We start from the raw sequence: 17,531 nt of genomic DNA, 5'->3' as shown, positions 1-17,531 counted from the left end.
AATTGATGGCATTTTCGTAAATTATATGAACTTGTGGAGTGAATAGGACAAAACCAATTTTAAAAAAAAAAGGGAAGTTAGTTTTGTGTTTGACTTTAAATTATAGGTCAATTCTGCGAAAAGCCCTTATACTAATCGTTTTCAAGTACTGTAAAACCGCAAAACAAGTTACCCTGTGCGTCAAATAATTAAGGAGCTTGTTTTGGAGTTTGGGAAAGTTAGTGTTATTCCTTTCCTGATGCGTTTCATGCAAGTATTCTTTGAGATTGTTTATTAGCTAAGTAATCAAGTCCAAAAGGTTGGGATATTTTTATACATGTAAATGCGCATCTATATATATATGTGTATGTTTATATAACTAGATATATAAATTATTAAGGAGAGACCGCGTTGAACTTGAAGTTCGAATACGAATTTATTCTAGTTTTTTCTCGTCCTAAATTATTTATTGGACTTACGTCTTAATGGTTTTAAATTTATAAGAAACTACGTATACGTCTCTTTGTTGTAAGCTCGAAAGGGAAAGTCCATGCTCTTAGTTTTGGTATTTTCCTTCGTAATTTTCTGCTTCATTCATTTTTTGAAATACAAAAAGCTTTTATATATACGTCTTCTCGTTGGCAGAGAGATTTAACCAAATTTATTTATTTTAGTGTTTTCTGCCTTCTGTTATTATCTTATGATTTGCTATCACATTCGAACGTTAAAAAATGTGTATGATGGGTACATTGGATGATTTAAGGAATTTAAAATAACTTTGATTCATAGTTGTGAGTTCGTGTCCATTACCTTGCGTTTTCATGCAATATATTATTTCCTTGACGGTTGATATAGCTAAACGACTACGTCTTTTTTTTTTTTTGAACACAAAAACGACTACGTCATATAATTAAAAAATTGTATTGAAAAACGTTTACAAACTCATAAGATTGGAACTTCATCAATGCCCAGCTGAATTAGTACACGCACTGACATCGTCAAAATATAAAACCAAATTTTTTTTTGCAATATCGAATTTAACATTTTACCAAAAACAAACTGCAATATCGAAGTATGCACTATAAGTCTATAATGATTTTAATGGATTGTTCTTTCGTCTCATATATTTTAAATTTTATATTACAAGTTACGTTATTTTCATTAAATTGTTGGATTCTCAACTTTTGGCTGTTCTGTATGTTATTCCATTCCAAAATTTCTTTTGAATACTTTGAATCCACAATTTTGTTTTGTATTATATAGTAGTTTGTTAATACAATATTTAGTTAAGAATCTGAACAGCGGTAGGTTTCTCCCAAAAGCTCTCAGAAATTAAATTGTTTAAAAAAACAAAAAGTAGAAAAAAATTAATGAAAGCAAGAGAAAGTTGATTTTTAAAGACTCAGCACAAACTATAAGAGATTAAATGTATGTGTCAATAAATGATTGGTTGTCTTTTCTTTTCATTTAGTTTTAATTATATAGCAAAACAATATAATTATTAAATTTACTAGGTATTCCATGGAATGGAGAGACTATCACAATACTAAAAGTAAGATATTCTGAAATTTTAGGTTGTCCACGTCACTAAAAATATTCTTCCAATTACAACATTTTATTTTGACACGTCAGATGGGCTTGAGTCTAATATGTTTTTGCCGTCTCCTTCCTTTCAACTTTCAACTTCCCCTATGTCTTCATCTCTGTCGCTTCCTTACCTTCTATTTTACAATCAAAGCATTAGCTTTGTACGTATCTACTCGCGAAACCTCAGATACTATAAATCGGAAAGGGATGAGAATGGAATCAAGCATCACCAACACGCTATCTCAATTTATTTTCTCTCAAAAATCTAAAATCCTCTTTCGAAATACTTCTGTCTGATGCTGTCGTTGGTCGCCTCCTCTTCCTTTTCTTGGACTCGCGAAACATCAAGCAAAATGAGAACTTATGGAATCACTCTCTTTATCCTTGCAGAAAAGGTATTGTCGTCTTATACTATCGACCATCATATTTTTCGATCACTGTTTTTTTTTTTTGAAAGACATGATTTTACTCTTCCAACAGAATTTAGTGATCCACAGATCCATTCCTGCTATTGATGAAATTTTGAACAATGATTAGGAAGTTTGACATCTTCAATCTCTTACAAACACGAACTCAAAACTGCCTGTTTTTTCATTTACATTTGCTAATTTATATTTTAGAAATTTATATATGATTTCGTTATTAATTGTGAAGCTCTTTATCAAATGGCAAATCTTGGCCAAATTCGTCATGTGCAAGGTTCTGACCTTAAGAACGGTGAAACAATGACTAGACTTGTGGTCTATTTCCTCACTGGGAGTTTTGCATAAGAGGAGTAATATGTGGAAGAGAGTCAGACTGAAAGAGAGATAATTGTTTCCCATTCGGTTTTGTTTTTGTCTTATAGTCTGGTCTTCTCTACAGCTTTGTCACAAACTAAAGTGTTCAATCAAGACAGGCCAGTCCCTAATTTAAACATCTTCTCATGTTTTTGGTATTTCTTACTTAAGGAAAATATGTTTGACCACTTTCCCTTCCAAAAAGTTGGATGACTTTTTGATTTCAGTTGTGCCGTGAGATTTCAGTTTTGGCGTTTCTAAACTTGGTTGGATATCCTAAGAAAAGCTGTTTAGAATTGATTACGAGATATAAACCCTGCAAACAAGAAAGAGTGAAGACAATGGGCAGAGAAGAAGAGAATCAAAGTCTTAAGTGAAAGAGAAAGAAAAAGAAAAAATTAAATTAGAGTCAAAGAAGGAGGCAACCTTGCATTACATCTCTAAAGAGTCGTTAGTCATCTTAAGAGGTTAGTTAATAATTAAACTGAGTAAGTCAAACTAGGAGATGATCAGAGAGTGGTCTGAGAAAAGTTGTTAGAACAATGTTTTAATTGCTTGCAAGATTTGTCTAAAGGCTAGAAGTATGGATTAGGGGTAAGTAAGCATGATTAAAGTCAGTTAGTTAATCTGCTATGAAGAGCAAGTATGATCTATTATAAGAATGTATGCAAGTCTGTATTTTTTTCCATTGTTGTTGTTGTTGTAGAATGTGAGACAAGCAAGTGGATCATTGTAGCAAGGGAAAAGCATAATTGTGGCGGGTTTTGCTGAGGCGAAGAAGGATCATGGTTACGAACTGATTCAAAAGTTGGAAGCTGGTGTGCAAGATATGCGACAGATTGTCGAAGATTGGAAGAGAGATGTGGTTGCTCCTAAAGATAAAGAGATTCTCCAGTATATTGGTGGATGAGTTTACTCAAAGGTGTAATGCATGAGAGATAAAAAAAAAACCAATATGGTTTTGGATTAGTAAGGAAGCTGATATATTTGCTCATTTAGTCCCTTCTTGATGACTGCAGCTGAGATCTTCCTGTCCTGTGGCGCTCTGCAGAATAGAAGAGGACATGGTCGATGGCTTCCCTTATGAAGTCCCTGCAGAGTGTATAAACATGCATCTTATCAAGGGAAGAGCCACTGTGTACATGAATGTCAAGATCAAGGACAACCCCCAACCTTGAGGATTGTGTTTTCTGCAGTGTCCTCGATGGCTATAACGCCCCTGTTACCGCCAGGAACTTTGTGGACTTGGTGGAGCGCCATTTCTACGATGTCATGGAGATCCAGAGATGTAAGACATCAAACTTTCCCCACAATATATATTTTAATTATATGTAATGCAAAACAGGAGTTTGAGAATGACCAGGATCGAGCCAAGTGTTTTTGGTGCTGAAAGTGAGTGAGCTGACGCCAAGCAATTCCAACATCTTGGACGGTCGTTACGCTATCTTCGGTTACGTTACTCAAAATGAAGATTTTATGGCTGTTAAAGTTGGTGATGTCATTAAGTCCATTCAAGTTGTCTCAGGTTGAGAAGAACATGTTCTTGCACAAGAGAAAACTGAAAACAGAGTATACGAATAAGAAGAAAGAGACAAATCTGAATAGTTTAACAGAAGCTATCCTACTGACGACAACAAGACAATGTTTTTTTGCTCTATGGAGTTTAAGAGTTTTAATTAGCCAAAAGATAAAAAAAACATGTTATTTGCATTTGTGTTAGCACTGATAGGAAATATGTTACAAAGCAACATGTTACTACTTTATTTGTATTTGATATATATTTCAGTGTTTAATTACTTTCAACACCAGACAATGAAAAGACAAATATGAAAACCCACAACTATACCATTAAAACTCAGATTTTATTTGATCACTATATTAGGTCATAAACTATATCAAATTCTATTTTTTGTTCAATATATTCCAGATTTTTTTTCCACCACATTTTTAACAAAGTCCAGCAAAAACCACTAATTTTTTAATTTTGTAACTATTTAATTTTATAAATCTCTAGAGTTCTTAAATTTTTTAAAACAATTTTATTAGAATTCTATATTTTAAAATTAATTCGGGGTAAAATAATAAATTAATTTATGTTCGTATAATTTGCTAATTTTTTTAAACCAAATTTTATATCTTTTACCTTACACTATTTTCAATGATATACTAGCCACTTTCTAAGTACACATTATCAATCCAAGGAACTTTGGCATTTGAATATGGAAGTCATAAAAATAGCGATGGTTGATCAAATCATTACCAAGATAAGATATGAAAATATCAACACATAAGAAACACCGGTTATTCTAATATCAACCTAATCAAGTTGTGTGCCTTCCACTATTACATTCATCACTATTATAGATAAAAAAACAAAAGTTCAAAAAAAAAAAATGAACGACAAAATTCTTTATACAAAATTACAAAACGCATCAATGTACACGACCCCGCGCTTGCGCGGAGGCTATGCCTCTAGTACCACTAATGATGCGATAAATCTTTAACTAAACATGCTATTTCTAAACTCCATTAATTAGAAAGTCTAAGCTCATTAAATTTACAGATACCCAAATTACAAATTCTAATCTCTTATATACTAAAATACAAGTCACATGACCAATAAATTTTTGATACATAGCATAAACAATAAAAAATGTAAATAAAAAATGCAAAATAAAAACACAATAACGTTTAGTAACTGCTTTCTATTTATTCTCCATATAAAAGAAAAATTTAGATCTAACAAAAGTTCCTAATCTTTCTCACATGATCACACGATTTCTAAACTGTTACACAAGGAAATTTGACTCACAATGCTATAAATCCATCTCTACCTGGATTCAATGTAATTTTCTAATTTATTTGCAATGGTTCTATTGACTCTCTTTGTAAAGGGTGGTGAAGTTTTAATTTCTAACCAGACCAATGATTGCTTCTGAGATTGACTTCGACAAAAACTATTATCAATGATTAAAAAAAAAGTTTTCTATGGAGACTCTTAATGCAAAGTTGACTGATCAAAATTAAAGTTCAGGTTTATATATTAAACACAAGTCACATGAACAACAAAATTTTGACACATAGCATATATCAACAATTAAAAAATAACCAGCGGGGTTAGCCTAGTGGTCTTGAGGGAGCTTCGGCCCCAATACGGACCCGAGTTCGATTCCCGCTGGCCACCAGGAAATTCACATGCGGACTTGCTCTGGCGCCCGAGACCGAAGACCACTGTCTGGGTGTTAAACCCGCTAAGGACTCGGTCTCTAGTCTGGACCACCACGGTGGGGCCAGGACACTCGGTTATCAAAAAAAAAAAAAAAAAACAATTAAAAAATGCAAATAAATAAATGCAAAATAAAAACATAATAAAGTTTAGTAACTAATTTCTTTTTATTTTCCATATAAAATAAAAATTTAGATATGACAAAAGTCCCTAACCTTTCTCACACGATTTCCAAACTGTTACACGTAGATGAAGTTCGACTCATAATGCTATAATTTCATCTCTACCTGGATTCAATGTAATTTTCTAATTTCTTTGCAATGGTTCTATTGACTCTCTTTGTGAAAGGGTGATGAAGTTTTAATTTCTAACAAGACAAATGATTGCCTCTGAGATAATCTTCGACAGAAACTATTATCAATAATTAAAAAAAAAGAAGTTTTCTATGGAGAAGCTTAATGCAAAGTTGGCTGATCAAGATTAAAGACCAGGATAGTGAAACTAAACATGCTCAAACTCTTCAATTCTCAAATCATATTTGGCATCATGTTAACCTGCAAATAATATTTATCCACTTAACATAGTACGTACATTTGATCAATATCATTTTAAAATAGACTAAATTAATTTTTAATTTATTAGAAAATATTTATTGACTGTGATGGTCGTAATTCGAGAGAGGAAATTAACAAACTCATCTTAAATCAGATTCACAGTACCCTTAATAAACTCTTCTTCTTCTTTTTTTTTTTGCAAAGTGCTTTACAATGCCCATAAAAAACTTGAGGTGTGGTGGAAACTAGGTCTCATGTTTAATTTCTATATCAAGACCATACCTCAAGTTAGTTTTCTTTATTTTCAAATATGTATTATAGTCTTATAGAGATATTATTTATGTTTGCTTACGGATCAACATACACCTTTGTTTTGTTTTTCTTATATAATGTTTCCAAATTTTGTAGGTTTTCTCATAAGCAAAAACTACTAAATAAATACAACATAAGCCTTGATTGGTAGAGCATTAACATTAGCAGTACCAATATGCTATGGAAACAGTATGCTGCAGGAGCTGTATGCTTTTGCTAAACTGTTTAATAGGATGATTAGGTAATAATCCGCGTCTTACGCGGGATGTGATTATTAGTTTAGTTATTTTTAATAAAAAGATATTAAAAATGTTTAATCTTGATATTGGTTTGATTTTTTAAGTTTTTTTTTATTTTTTAATCATCGAAAATATAATTATTATTTTAAATTAATATTTATTTTAGTTTATCCGGTTGAAATGTTTGATTTTTTGGTTTTTTTCGGTAAAAACTAAAAATTAATAATATTTTTATTTCCGTGTTATGAATTTTAGATAGTCGTCATGTCGAACAAATAGTTTCATATTATAGTTTATAAAAAGATAATAGTTTACCAAAAAGAAAAGAAAATTATTAAGACAAATCATTCATTACAATTTTGTCAGTAGTGAAAGAAGCATTAAGAAAAAATATTTCAACTTTAAAAAAAATTAGATATTTCAGTTATGCTGAATACTTAGTTACAGGGTGCTCACATCAAGGTGCACATGTATGTCTACGTAAAAAATATATAAAAATAGTTGACTAAAATATAAAGATATTGTTATTTAATATTATATGAAATTTTTGTTCAAAATAATACATGAAAGATAAAATTAAAATTAATTTAAAATAAAAAAGGGGTTGACATCAGTCATTTTTTCATATGAAGAAAATAAAATTGTATCCGTAAATAGGGGTTGACACAGATTAAATATCTAGGTATTTGGAAGCATTCGTGTCGATTCGATCTTTAGCCACCTAGATATTCGGTGACACGGATATCCGAAATGTTTTAGAATGTTAAAGAATATCCGATTTGATATGTAAATAAAATAAAATTATATGTAAATAAAATAAAATTTTAAAAAGGGCAATTCTCATTAATAGACTATTTTCAAGTTTTGGTCACAAAAATAGACCACAAGGATGAACTTAAACAAAATATTTCATTTAATAGGTAAAATGATACTAATACTCTAGATATATAAAAAAAATAAAAAAACAAAAATAATATAATAATATAATAATAAAAATAATAAAATAAATAATTTTTTTATAATTTAAGATTATATGTTTTCAAATTCGAACTTTTTTATAAATGTTTTTTGAAATTTATTTTTTTCAAAAATGTTTTTTACTTTTTTCAAATTTTTTTTTTTGTAATTCGAAAATAATTTTTGAAACTATTTTTAAAATTTTTATTTCCAAATTTTAATATCTATTTTCTATTTTATAAAATTTTAAACATCAATCCCAAATCTCCACCCCTTAACTCTAAACCCTAAGGTTTAGATTAGTTAACCCTAAAAGTATAAGTGTATATTTACATCTTTAATGAAACATTTTGGTCATTTTGATTCTTAGAGTCTATATTTGTGACATAAACTTTTTAGTGCTATCCTAGGATATTTTCTTTTAAAAATAATTGAAAATTTTAATAATAACATTCTATTACAAAAATAAAACATTATTTAACTTTTTAAATTCTAGTACCAGATATAATAAATGTAATTCATAAAAATATTTTAAAACTGATATAAAGTATAATATATATATAACATATATATATAATTCCTTACATATATGTATATATATATGCATTTAACAGATCGAATCAGATATATGTTCCTAAAACTATTTGTATTTGTGATTTGCTTCTTTTTTGGATATTGTATTTTAGTATTTGATTTGTTTCGTAGAGTTATGAATATCCAGATTTTTTGGTTCAAATCAGAACGGATAACGAATCGAATCAAAATTTATGAATATTTTGCTCAACTTTATCCGTAAACAATAAAAATAATATATATATATATATATATATATATATATATTTTGGCTTTTGATTCGTTATCTATTTTTATTCGAACAGAAAAATCTAAAGTTTTATTAGAACCATGTATGTGGGCTTTATATTAAAAAAACGCAAAATACATTGTGTAAACACGTTTATGAATATAGTGTGAACGCGTTAGCATACTTATTATCAAATTATTGTGAAGCTGTCATCAATACTATTAAAAGGAAATGAGTTTTAGTAAATCTACCTATGAAAGTTGTTTGGACCTTTTGATTACACTTATTTTTTTTGGTCCTACAATTAATCACTCTAATTATACATAATTAATAACTCTAACTACCTATAAAAAATTGTGATGTTCGTGAGATATTAATTGTGTTACCATAAAAATTAACGAACACTCCTAATTTCGTGGGATCACAATCATTGTGATATGTGTGGGATATTAATATCACTAAGATCACAATCATATTAAAGCTAAAATAATATTCCATATTTTATACATGTACTAATAATATCATTAAACATTGTATCATGACATCTTATATAGTTTCAAATATTTACAAAATTAAATTTGATAAATCGCAAATCATATGTTAAAATAAAATTATATTTATATTATGTTAACTTAATTTTTATAGAATGTATTATAATAAAAAATATTAATAAAGTTTAAAAACTATGAGAAATCTTACAAATATGTTCTATTGAATTAGTTAAAAAAATCTATCAAATAAATCTTAAACCATAAAAATTTAACAAATGTAAAACTTATAAAATACACACAAAATATAATGAGAAAATAGGTTTGGGTGCTCAAGTATTCGGATCGGTTCCTTTCTATCTTGGTTATTTGGATTCTAAACATTTGGACCCAAATAGATTTTTGTTTTTTTTATTCAGGTTTAGATGGGTTCTTTTATGTTCGGATCAGTTTGGAATCATAATTCAAATACATGTAAAATACATGTAATATTTGAGTATGTAGCATGGATAGGTCGGTTCATATATTTAAGTTTAGACAAAGATCAGAAGTACCTAAAAACCTGAAAAATGATAGCGTTAATAGCGTGTTTTGGGTTTTACCGTATTTTTATCATATTTTGTTTATTAAGTTCAAAATAGGACTATATACAGATTTATTGAATCTATCGGTTTGACTATGTTGCTTCTGTGTGTCTTAAATCTCTGTGCACCAGTAAAAGTCCAACACTTGTGGGTCGGACAATTTGAAAAATTTACTTTTTCTAGATAAGTATGTATTCCTAAAATATAAAGGAAATCAGGTTTTGAGGCTGCTATGAATATGAGTCTAAGGGTTTGTAAGATTATTCATTCACACAATAATAAGAAACCCTAAACGGGTATTTGCCTCAATATGTTTTGTTCTCTACTGTCTTCTTGATTAATTCATGGCTGTTCACAACAGACTATATGTCTGGATTGGATATGAAAATACTATTTAAAATTCAAACATTATAATAGAGAAATTTTAAAATCATTTATTCCTAATAAAAAGTTATAAATTTATTCAAATTTTATCAAACGGACAACAAAAAATACCCGCGCTTCTCAAGCGCAGGTCAAAATCTAGTATGTCTATTATAGTGTAAAAGCATTTATTACAATGTTTCTCTTTTAATATATATTAGGTGGATGCCCGCGGTTTCTCGGGTTTGAATGTTTTGTAACAATACATTTATTATAATTTTTCAAATTAAAATATGTTTTTATCATTATGTGTTTTTGTTAAATATTGTTTTAAGAATAATTGTTTAAAAAAATATAAATATGACTATTTTAAATATTTGTGTTGATAATTGTACTAAAATTAGTTATGTATAATATTCATGATTGAGTTTTTAATAAAATTACTTAATTTTTAAAGCTATATAATACTGAAACTTTTGGAATATTTTATATAGTTTAGAAATACTTGATTGCTAAAAATAATTTTATGAAGCATTATATATATTATATAAATCACAAATTTAATTACCATAATTTATTTTATGCAATATATTTAGGTCATTTGGATACTGATAAAACTATTTCTAGAACTAATTTTCGTACTCATAAAATAAATAAAAATTAAAAATCCATTAACAAATCAAATTATAATATTTTTTTCTCAAACTCTATATATGATCGACACTTAAGAAAAAATCAATTAAGTGATTTATCATTTAATATAAAATGAAATTTAAGAATAGATTTTATAAATTAATTTATGAGCTTGTATAAATAAATTAAAGCCTCTTATCATAATTTATGAACTAAGTATCTACCTCCTCCTAACCTACTTTTGAACAACATGTTACCTGCTGCTTGTCTATAAATACCATTTTCTTTATTTTCTTTTTGAGGTTTTTGGTGAAAAACTGTTATGTTTTCCTTCTGATTATATTAACTTACATTTGCAATTTTTTAATCTTCCTGCAGGAGAGCAAAAGTATATTTATCTAGGAAAGTTCCATTACACTTGATTGCTAATAGGCCATAAAGAAAGCTATGGCTCCTGGTGGCAGTACTTACAAAGAAGCCTTGAAGTCTAACTGGATAGGCTTAGCTTACGAGGTTAGGATGTCTCCATTGGAAAAATCCGTTCAAGCAAGGGCAATGGTGTTCATGAGCTTCTCGAATGTCCGGTTTGCACAAATCTCATGTATCCTCCAATTAATCAGGTGTGTGTGCGACTGTTCTACTCTTTCTCCGACACTCAACTTACTTTTGTGTAGTTAACGTTGACATCTAGGTTTGTTAATTTTCCCATAATGTCCCAATGGCCACACGTTATGTTCAAGCTGCAAACAACAAGTGCAGAACACGTGCACCCTACATGCCGTTACGAGCTCGGCAACATAAGATGCTTGGCTCTCGAGAAGGTTGCGGAATCGTTGGAGGTTTCATGCCGGTACCAAAGCTCAGGGTGTCACGACATTTTCCCGTACTACAGCAAGGTCAAGCACGAGCAGCACTGCAGGTCGAGTGTTCAGTGACGGGAGACATTCCATCCCTTGTTGAGCATCTCAAAGACGATCATAAAGTCGATATGCATAGTGGTTGCACTTTCAACCACCGTTAATGTCAAGTCTAATCCTCAAGAAGTTGAGAATGCTACATGGATGCTCACGGTATGCATCTTATCTTATCTACATATATGATTATTCTAGACATGGGAGAAAGAATCTTTATCTCTTGTTTGATGCTTTTGGTTTAGGTGTTCAACTTTTTTGGAAGACAGTTCTGTTTACACTTTGAGGCGTTTCAGCTGGGGACAGCGCCGGTGTACATGGCGTTTCTGCGGTTCATGGGAGACGAGAACGAGACTAAGAAGTTTAGTTACGGCTTGGAAGTTGGAGCTCACAGCCGTAAGCTGACGTGCCAAGGGATTCCCAGAAGCATCAGAGACGGTCACAGGAAGGTCCGTGATAGTCACGACGGTCTCATCATCCCTAGAAACATGGCTTTGTTCTTTTCAGGCAGTGACAAAGAAGAGCGCAAGTTAAGAGTCACCGGACGGATTTGGAGAGAAGAGTAGATGATTCCAAATGATGTTTCATATAGGCTCTGTAATGATGATTTTAATTGGAACTGAAACGGATGATGTACATAGCAAAGTCTTGAGAGCTATGAGATCAAAATCTCCCCGTGATCAGGTTGAAAACATTATGTTTTGAAATATTACAAACTCTTCAGCCTTGTAATTTTCCTGATTTGTTGGAAAAATAAAGACAGTTTTCCTTTTGGTTCTGTTCTTATATCAAAAATTGGTTTTTATCTTTATTGGATCATCATACAATATGACTCACAATACTGAAAGATGATTTTCGATAGGAACATTTTATCGTTGAAGTGAAAGGGTTAATGGATCCAAGGAAATAATGGAGGGAGAGATACGAACAATCGCAAAAAAGAAAAAAAAAATCAACACAGAAATTTAACGTGGCTTAGTGAGATTCTGACTAACTAATGTTACCGAATCATAGCAGGTTTAAGACATTACCAAAGATAAGACATGTTGTTACATTACCAAAATGATTAATTGTGAATTCAAGCAGATGATATGTTAGAAGAACTTTTAGACTTTAGAAATAGGAATAATGATTACAAAAGATAAGTTGGTAATATGATCCGGTCCAGAGAGGACGTGCAAGACGTGAAGACAACGCTTGAGACTTCCTATGACTGGCTATTATATTAAATTAAAAGTAAAATAAGCGAATGTAAATGAACGAGGACTCGAAGAAGTGTGAGAATGGGAACAAAGTGATGGAAGAAGACAATGTAAATGAGGAGAAAATGGTTGTTAAGAAAAGTGTTGGAAGCGAAGGGAGCTTTTTCGATTGCTATATATGCATGGACCTGTCCAAAGATCAGGTAGTCACTAACTGTGGCCATCTTGACTGTTTGTCTCGCCTTTACCGCTGGGTAGAGGTTTCAGAGGAAAAGGAGTTTCCGGTTTGCAAAGGGGGAGGCAAAGGAGTTTCCAGTTTATTATTAGTAATGAAATCTCCTATATATTAAAAGAGAACCATTACAACAATTGAATCATACACGTGTCATCATGAAAATGATTTTCGAGTCTTTAAAAAATTAAATGGGTTTATCTAAATATAAACTATAATTTTCATTAAACTGATCACAAAATCATTTATTAGTATTAAAAGTTATTCTTCATTCTTTCCTTAAATAAAGCTACATATTTACCTAATGTTATTAAAATATATATATAGTAATTAATTATTTCTAATAACAAAGATTTGCTAACAATTTGTATACACTCAATCATTTTTGTTTAAATCTTTTTTATTAAAACATATTACACAATTTCATTAACCATATAATAAAAAAATTAGATTTTTTTCATATATGTTGTATTTTGAATTTTTAAAAAAGTATAAATTACTAAACTATTAAAAGTCTCAAACAAAATTTTATTATCAATGATTTAAATTTTTGGTATAATAAGATATAAATAGTTATAAACTACATGAGTAAGAAATCTTATTTAATAAGTGTTATTATTAATATATGTATATATATATATCATCTAATTAAACTACATATCATATAAAATACAAACTATAAATTGATATGCATTGAACAAATATTGAGAACTTAACTAATATTTTAATTTTGCATTCAATTAAAAATATTTATAAATTACTAAAACTATTAGACATCTCAAATTTAAAAGTTATTAATGGTTTAAATTTTTGCTATAAAATGACAAGAATCATAAAACCATATGATTAAAACCTTTGTTTAATGAACAACTTTACTAAAAATATATTTCATATCTATGTTAATATCATTTAAATTTAATTATATTATATAGAATGGATAAAATTGATTTTATATTTATTTACCATAAAATTATCGTTTATAAACAATAGTCATTGTTTGATTTATATGTGCAAGCCAATTTAATTATATACGTAATATTACCGATTTTTCAATATTTCAATATATATTTATTATTTTATTATCTATACTATTATTTGCGAAATAAATTTTTAGAATCGAGCTCTCACGTTAAAAGTTAGAACGGTTAATATCGTTTATACCCTTAATGAAAAAATGTATAAATAATTAAAAAAATAAAACGGAATTTTAATTTATTTATTTGATTAGATGCGAAGTAAATTTTTAGAATCGAGCTCTCACGTTAAAAGTTAGAGCGGTTAATATCGTTTATAACCTTGATGAAAAAAAAATATATAATAATTTAAAAAATAAAAACGAAATTTTAATTTATTTGATTAGATAATTGATTAAAATTAATAATAGTAAGAATTATCCAAAATCTGAAAATATAATTTAAACAGAGATAATTTATGTATATATTGTATTGTTATCTGAAAAAATCTTTTGGTAAAAAGTTAAAAACATAAATTATATAACTAAATATTAATTAAATAAAATTCGTAACTATATAATTAAAATAGAATATTGAATCATCCAAAACCTAAAAAGATAATTAAAAAAAGATAATATATATATATATATATATGTTAATCAAATAAATTTTATAGAGTGGTTAATATCGTTTATACCCTTGATGAATAAAATGTATAGATAAATTAAAAAATAAAAAACAGTTTTAATTTATTTGATTAGATCATTAATTAAAATTAATAATAGTAAGAATTATCCAAAATCTGAAAATATAATTTAAACAGAGATAATTTATGTATACATTGTATTGTTATCTGAAAAAGTCTTTTGGTAAAAAGTTAAAAACATAAATTATATAACTAAATATAATCAAATAAAAATTCTTAGTTATATAATTAAATATTGAATATTGAATTATCCATAATCTAAAAATATAATTTATATATGTTTTGCATTGTTATCTGAAAGAGTATTTAGTAAAAAGTTAAAAACATAAATTATATAATTAAATATTAATCAAATATTTATTTATTTAATTATATAATTAAAAATATAATATTGAGTTATTTTAAGATTTATTTTAGTATAATAAAGATAGTGTACAAAGTATTTTTCAAAAAATTATAAAAATGTTTAAGCCCGCATCGCGGGCAAAAAACCTAATTATTTGCAAAGTAAATTTTTAGAATCGAGCTCTCACGTTAAAAGTTAGAGCGGTTACTATCGTTTATACCCTTAATGAAAAAAATGTATAAATAATTCAAAAAATTAAAAACGAAATTTTAATTTATTTGATTAAATAATTGATTAGATTTAATATTAGTAAGAATTATCCAAAATCTGAAAATATAATTTAAACAGAGATAATTTATGTATATATTATATTGTTATCTGAAAAAGTCTTTTAGTACAAAGTTAAAAACATAAATTATATAACTAAATATTAATCAAATAAAATTCTTAATTATATAATTAAAATAGAATATTGAATCATCCAAAATCTAAAACGATAATTAAAATAAGATAATTTATATATATTGTATTGTTATCTGAAAAATTATTTTAGTAAGAAGTTAAAAACATAAATTATATAATTATGTTAATCAAATAAATTTTATAGAGTGGTTAATATCGTTTACACCCTTAATGAATAAAATGTATAGATAAATTAAAAATAAAAAACAATTTTAATTTATTTGATTAGATAATTAATTAAAATTAATAACATTAAGAATTATCCAAAATCTGAAAATATAATTTAAACAGAGATAATTTATGTATATATTATATTGTTATCTGAAAAAGTCTTTTATTAAAAATTTAAAAACATAAATTATATAACTAAATATTAATCAAATAAAATTCTTAATTATATAATTAAAAATTGAATATTGAATTATCCATAATCTAAAAAGATAATTAAAAAAGATAATTTATATATATATTATATTGTTATCTGAAAAAGTATTTTAGTAAAAAGTTAAAAACATAAATTATATAATCAAATATTTGTTTTTAATTATATAATTAAAAATATAATATTAAGTTATTTTAAGATTTATTTTAGTATAATGAAGATAGTATACAAAAAAAAATTTCAAAAATTTATAAAAATGTTTAAGCCCTCGTCGAGGGCAAAACATCTAGTTTCATAATATTTAAAAAACATTAAATAAATAATAATATATAAATTATTATTTGTATATAAAATGTTTATTCCGCGCATGGCACGGATCTTAGCCTAGTTTACATTATTAGCAAAAACAAAAAACAAAAAAACAAAAAAACAAAAAAGTGAAAAGGGCGGTTCTCCAGGATGCCTTCTGCGGAGGTGTACTTAGGTGCTAGCCGTGTTCCCTCCGGGGTGTCCGGATTACCTAAATTATCAAAAAAAAAAAAAAAAACAGTTTCAAAAATCATTACTCGTTTTTGAAAGGTAATAGTAATTTGAAGAAAAAATATACCCGTTAGGGACAGCTTGTTTTCAAATGTATTTAAACCAAACCAGAGGAGAGCCTCGCGTGTGTGTCTCTAAAGTCTCAACGTCTCTCTCTCACATAACACCAAGCGATTAGAGTAAACATGTATCAAAGGTAAACATCTCGATGAACCACCGATTGCTCTTTTACTAGGATCATAGGATCGTAGAGAACTAGGTTCGATGAGTTTATGGAAAGCTAGGAATGAAATTAGGGTTTAGTTCGAATCGGTTTATTTTTTTTGGTTAGACCCAAAAAGATCAATTGATTCTAACCGTCTAGTTAACCAATTTGCAGAAGCGGAGATGGCGGAAGGGCGCGATAGACTCGAACGACAAATTGATTTTGCATCATTGTTTCTCAACAGACAGCGCGGAAGGATCTTCGTTGACGATGAAACTACATGGACTGTGCAAGCAAGAGGTGGTATTTGGCGGCGTGGAAGGCCTCGTCCTCGTACTCGTCCTCGTGCTTCACCTTCAAGGAGGGCCCTCGCTGATATCACTGATGTGAATAGGGTTAGCCTAGCTTCACTGAATTTTAACAACCAATTTTGCTTAAGGCTTGCTTGTTTAGCCGTAATCTTTTGTGCAGGTGGGTACTGAGAGAAGGAGAGCAGTGGTTGGCCCAAGGCCCCTCCTTGATACTGCTGTTGTTAGGGTTAGACTCGCCTCACTTGCTTTTAACAACGACTTTTGCGTAAGGCTTGCCTGTTTAGCCACAGTCCATTCTGCAGGCGGGTACTGAGAGAAGGAGAGCAGTTGACAAAGTATACCCAAGTGTTGTCGGTGTGGAAAGCTTGGGCATTTCAAAAGGGATTGTCGAGTCAAGTTGAAGGAAACAAATATGGTGGAGTCAAAAAGTCATACGGAAGATGAAGAATGGGGGAAATGTTTCACGGTGGAGGCTACACATCCAGGTACACCCACAACTAAAAACTTGAGAAATGATTGGATTGTAGACTCGGGTTGTAGCCATCATATTACCGGAGATGAGAAGTTATTTTCTAGTCTTCAACGTCATGACGGGAAAGAAGCCATTATTACCGCTGATAATTCAATCCATCGAGTTGAGAAAGAAGGGACTGTTGTCATTAAAGGAGATGATGAAGAACCGATCACCCTCAAGAATGTGTACCATGTCCCTGGAGTAAAGAAGAATCTTCTTTCGGTGGTGAATGCGGTCGACTCAGGTAATTATGTTCTATTTGGC

General features: G+C 29.0%; 1 pseudogene; it reads left to right on the top strand.

Annotated features, from left to right (window-relative positions):
- The first annotated feature begins 10,950 nt into the window (after positions 1–10,950).
- On the top strand, positions 10,951–12,120 carry LOC106320749 (annotated as a pseudogene).
- Positions 12,121–17,531: the final 5,411 nt, after the last annotated feature.

The sequence above is a fragment of the Brassica oleracea genome, chromosome C2 (assembly GCF_000695525.1).
Source record: "Brassica oleracea var. oleracea cultivar TO1000 chromosome C2, BOL, whole genome shotgun sequence".
NCBI classification, from domain to species: Eukaryota; Viridiplantae; Streptophyta; class Magnoliopsida; order Brassicales; family Brassicaceae; genus Brassica; species Brassica oleracea.
The sequence above is the reverse complement of the archived record's forward strand: the minus strand, read 5'-3'. Positions and strand labels throughout refer to the sequence as shown.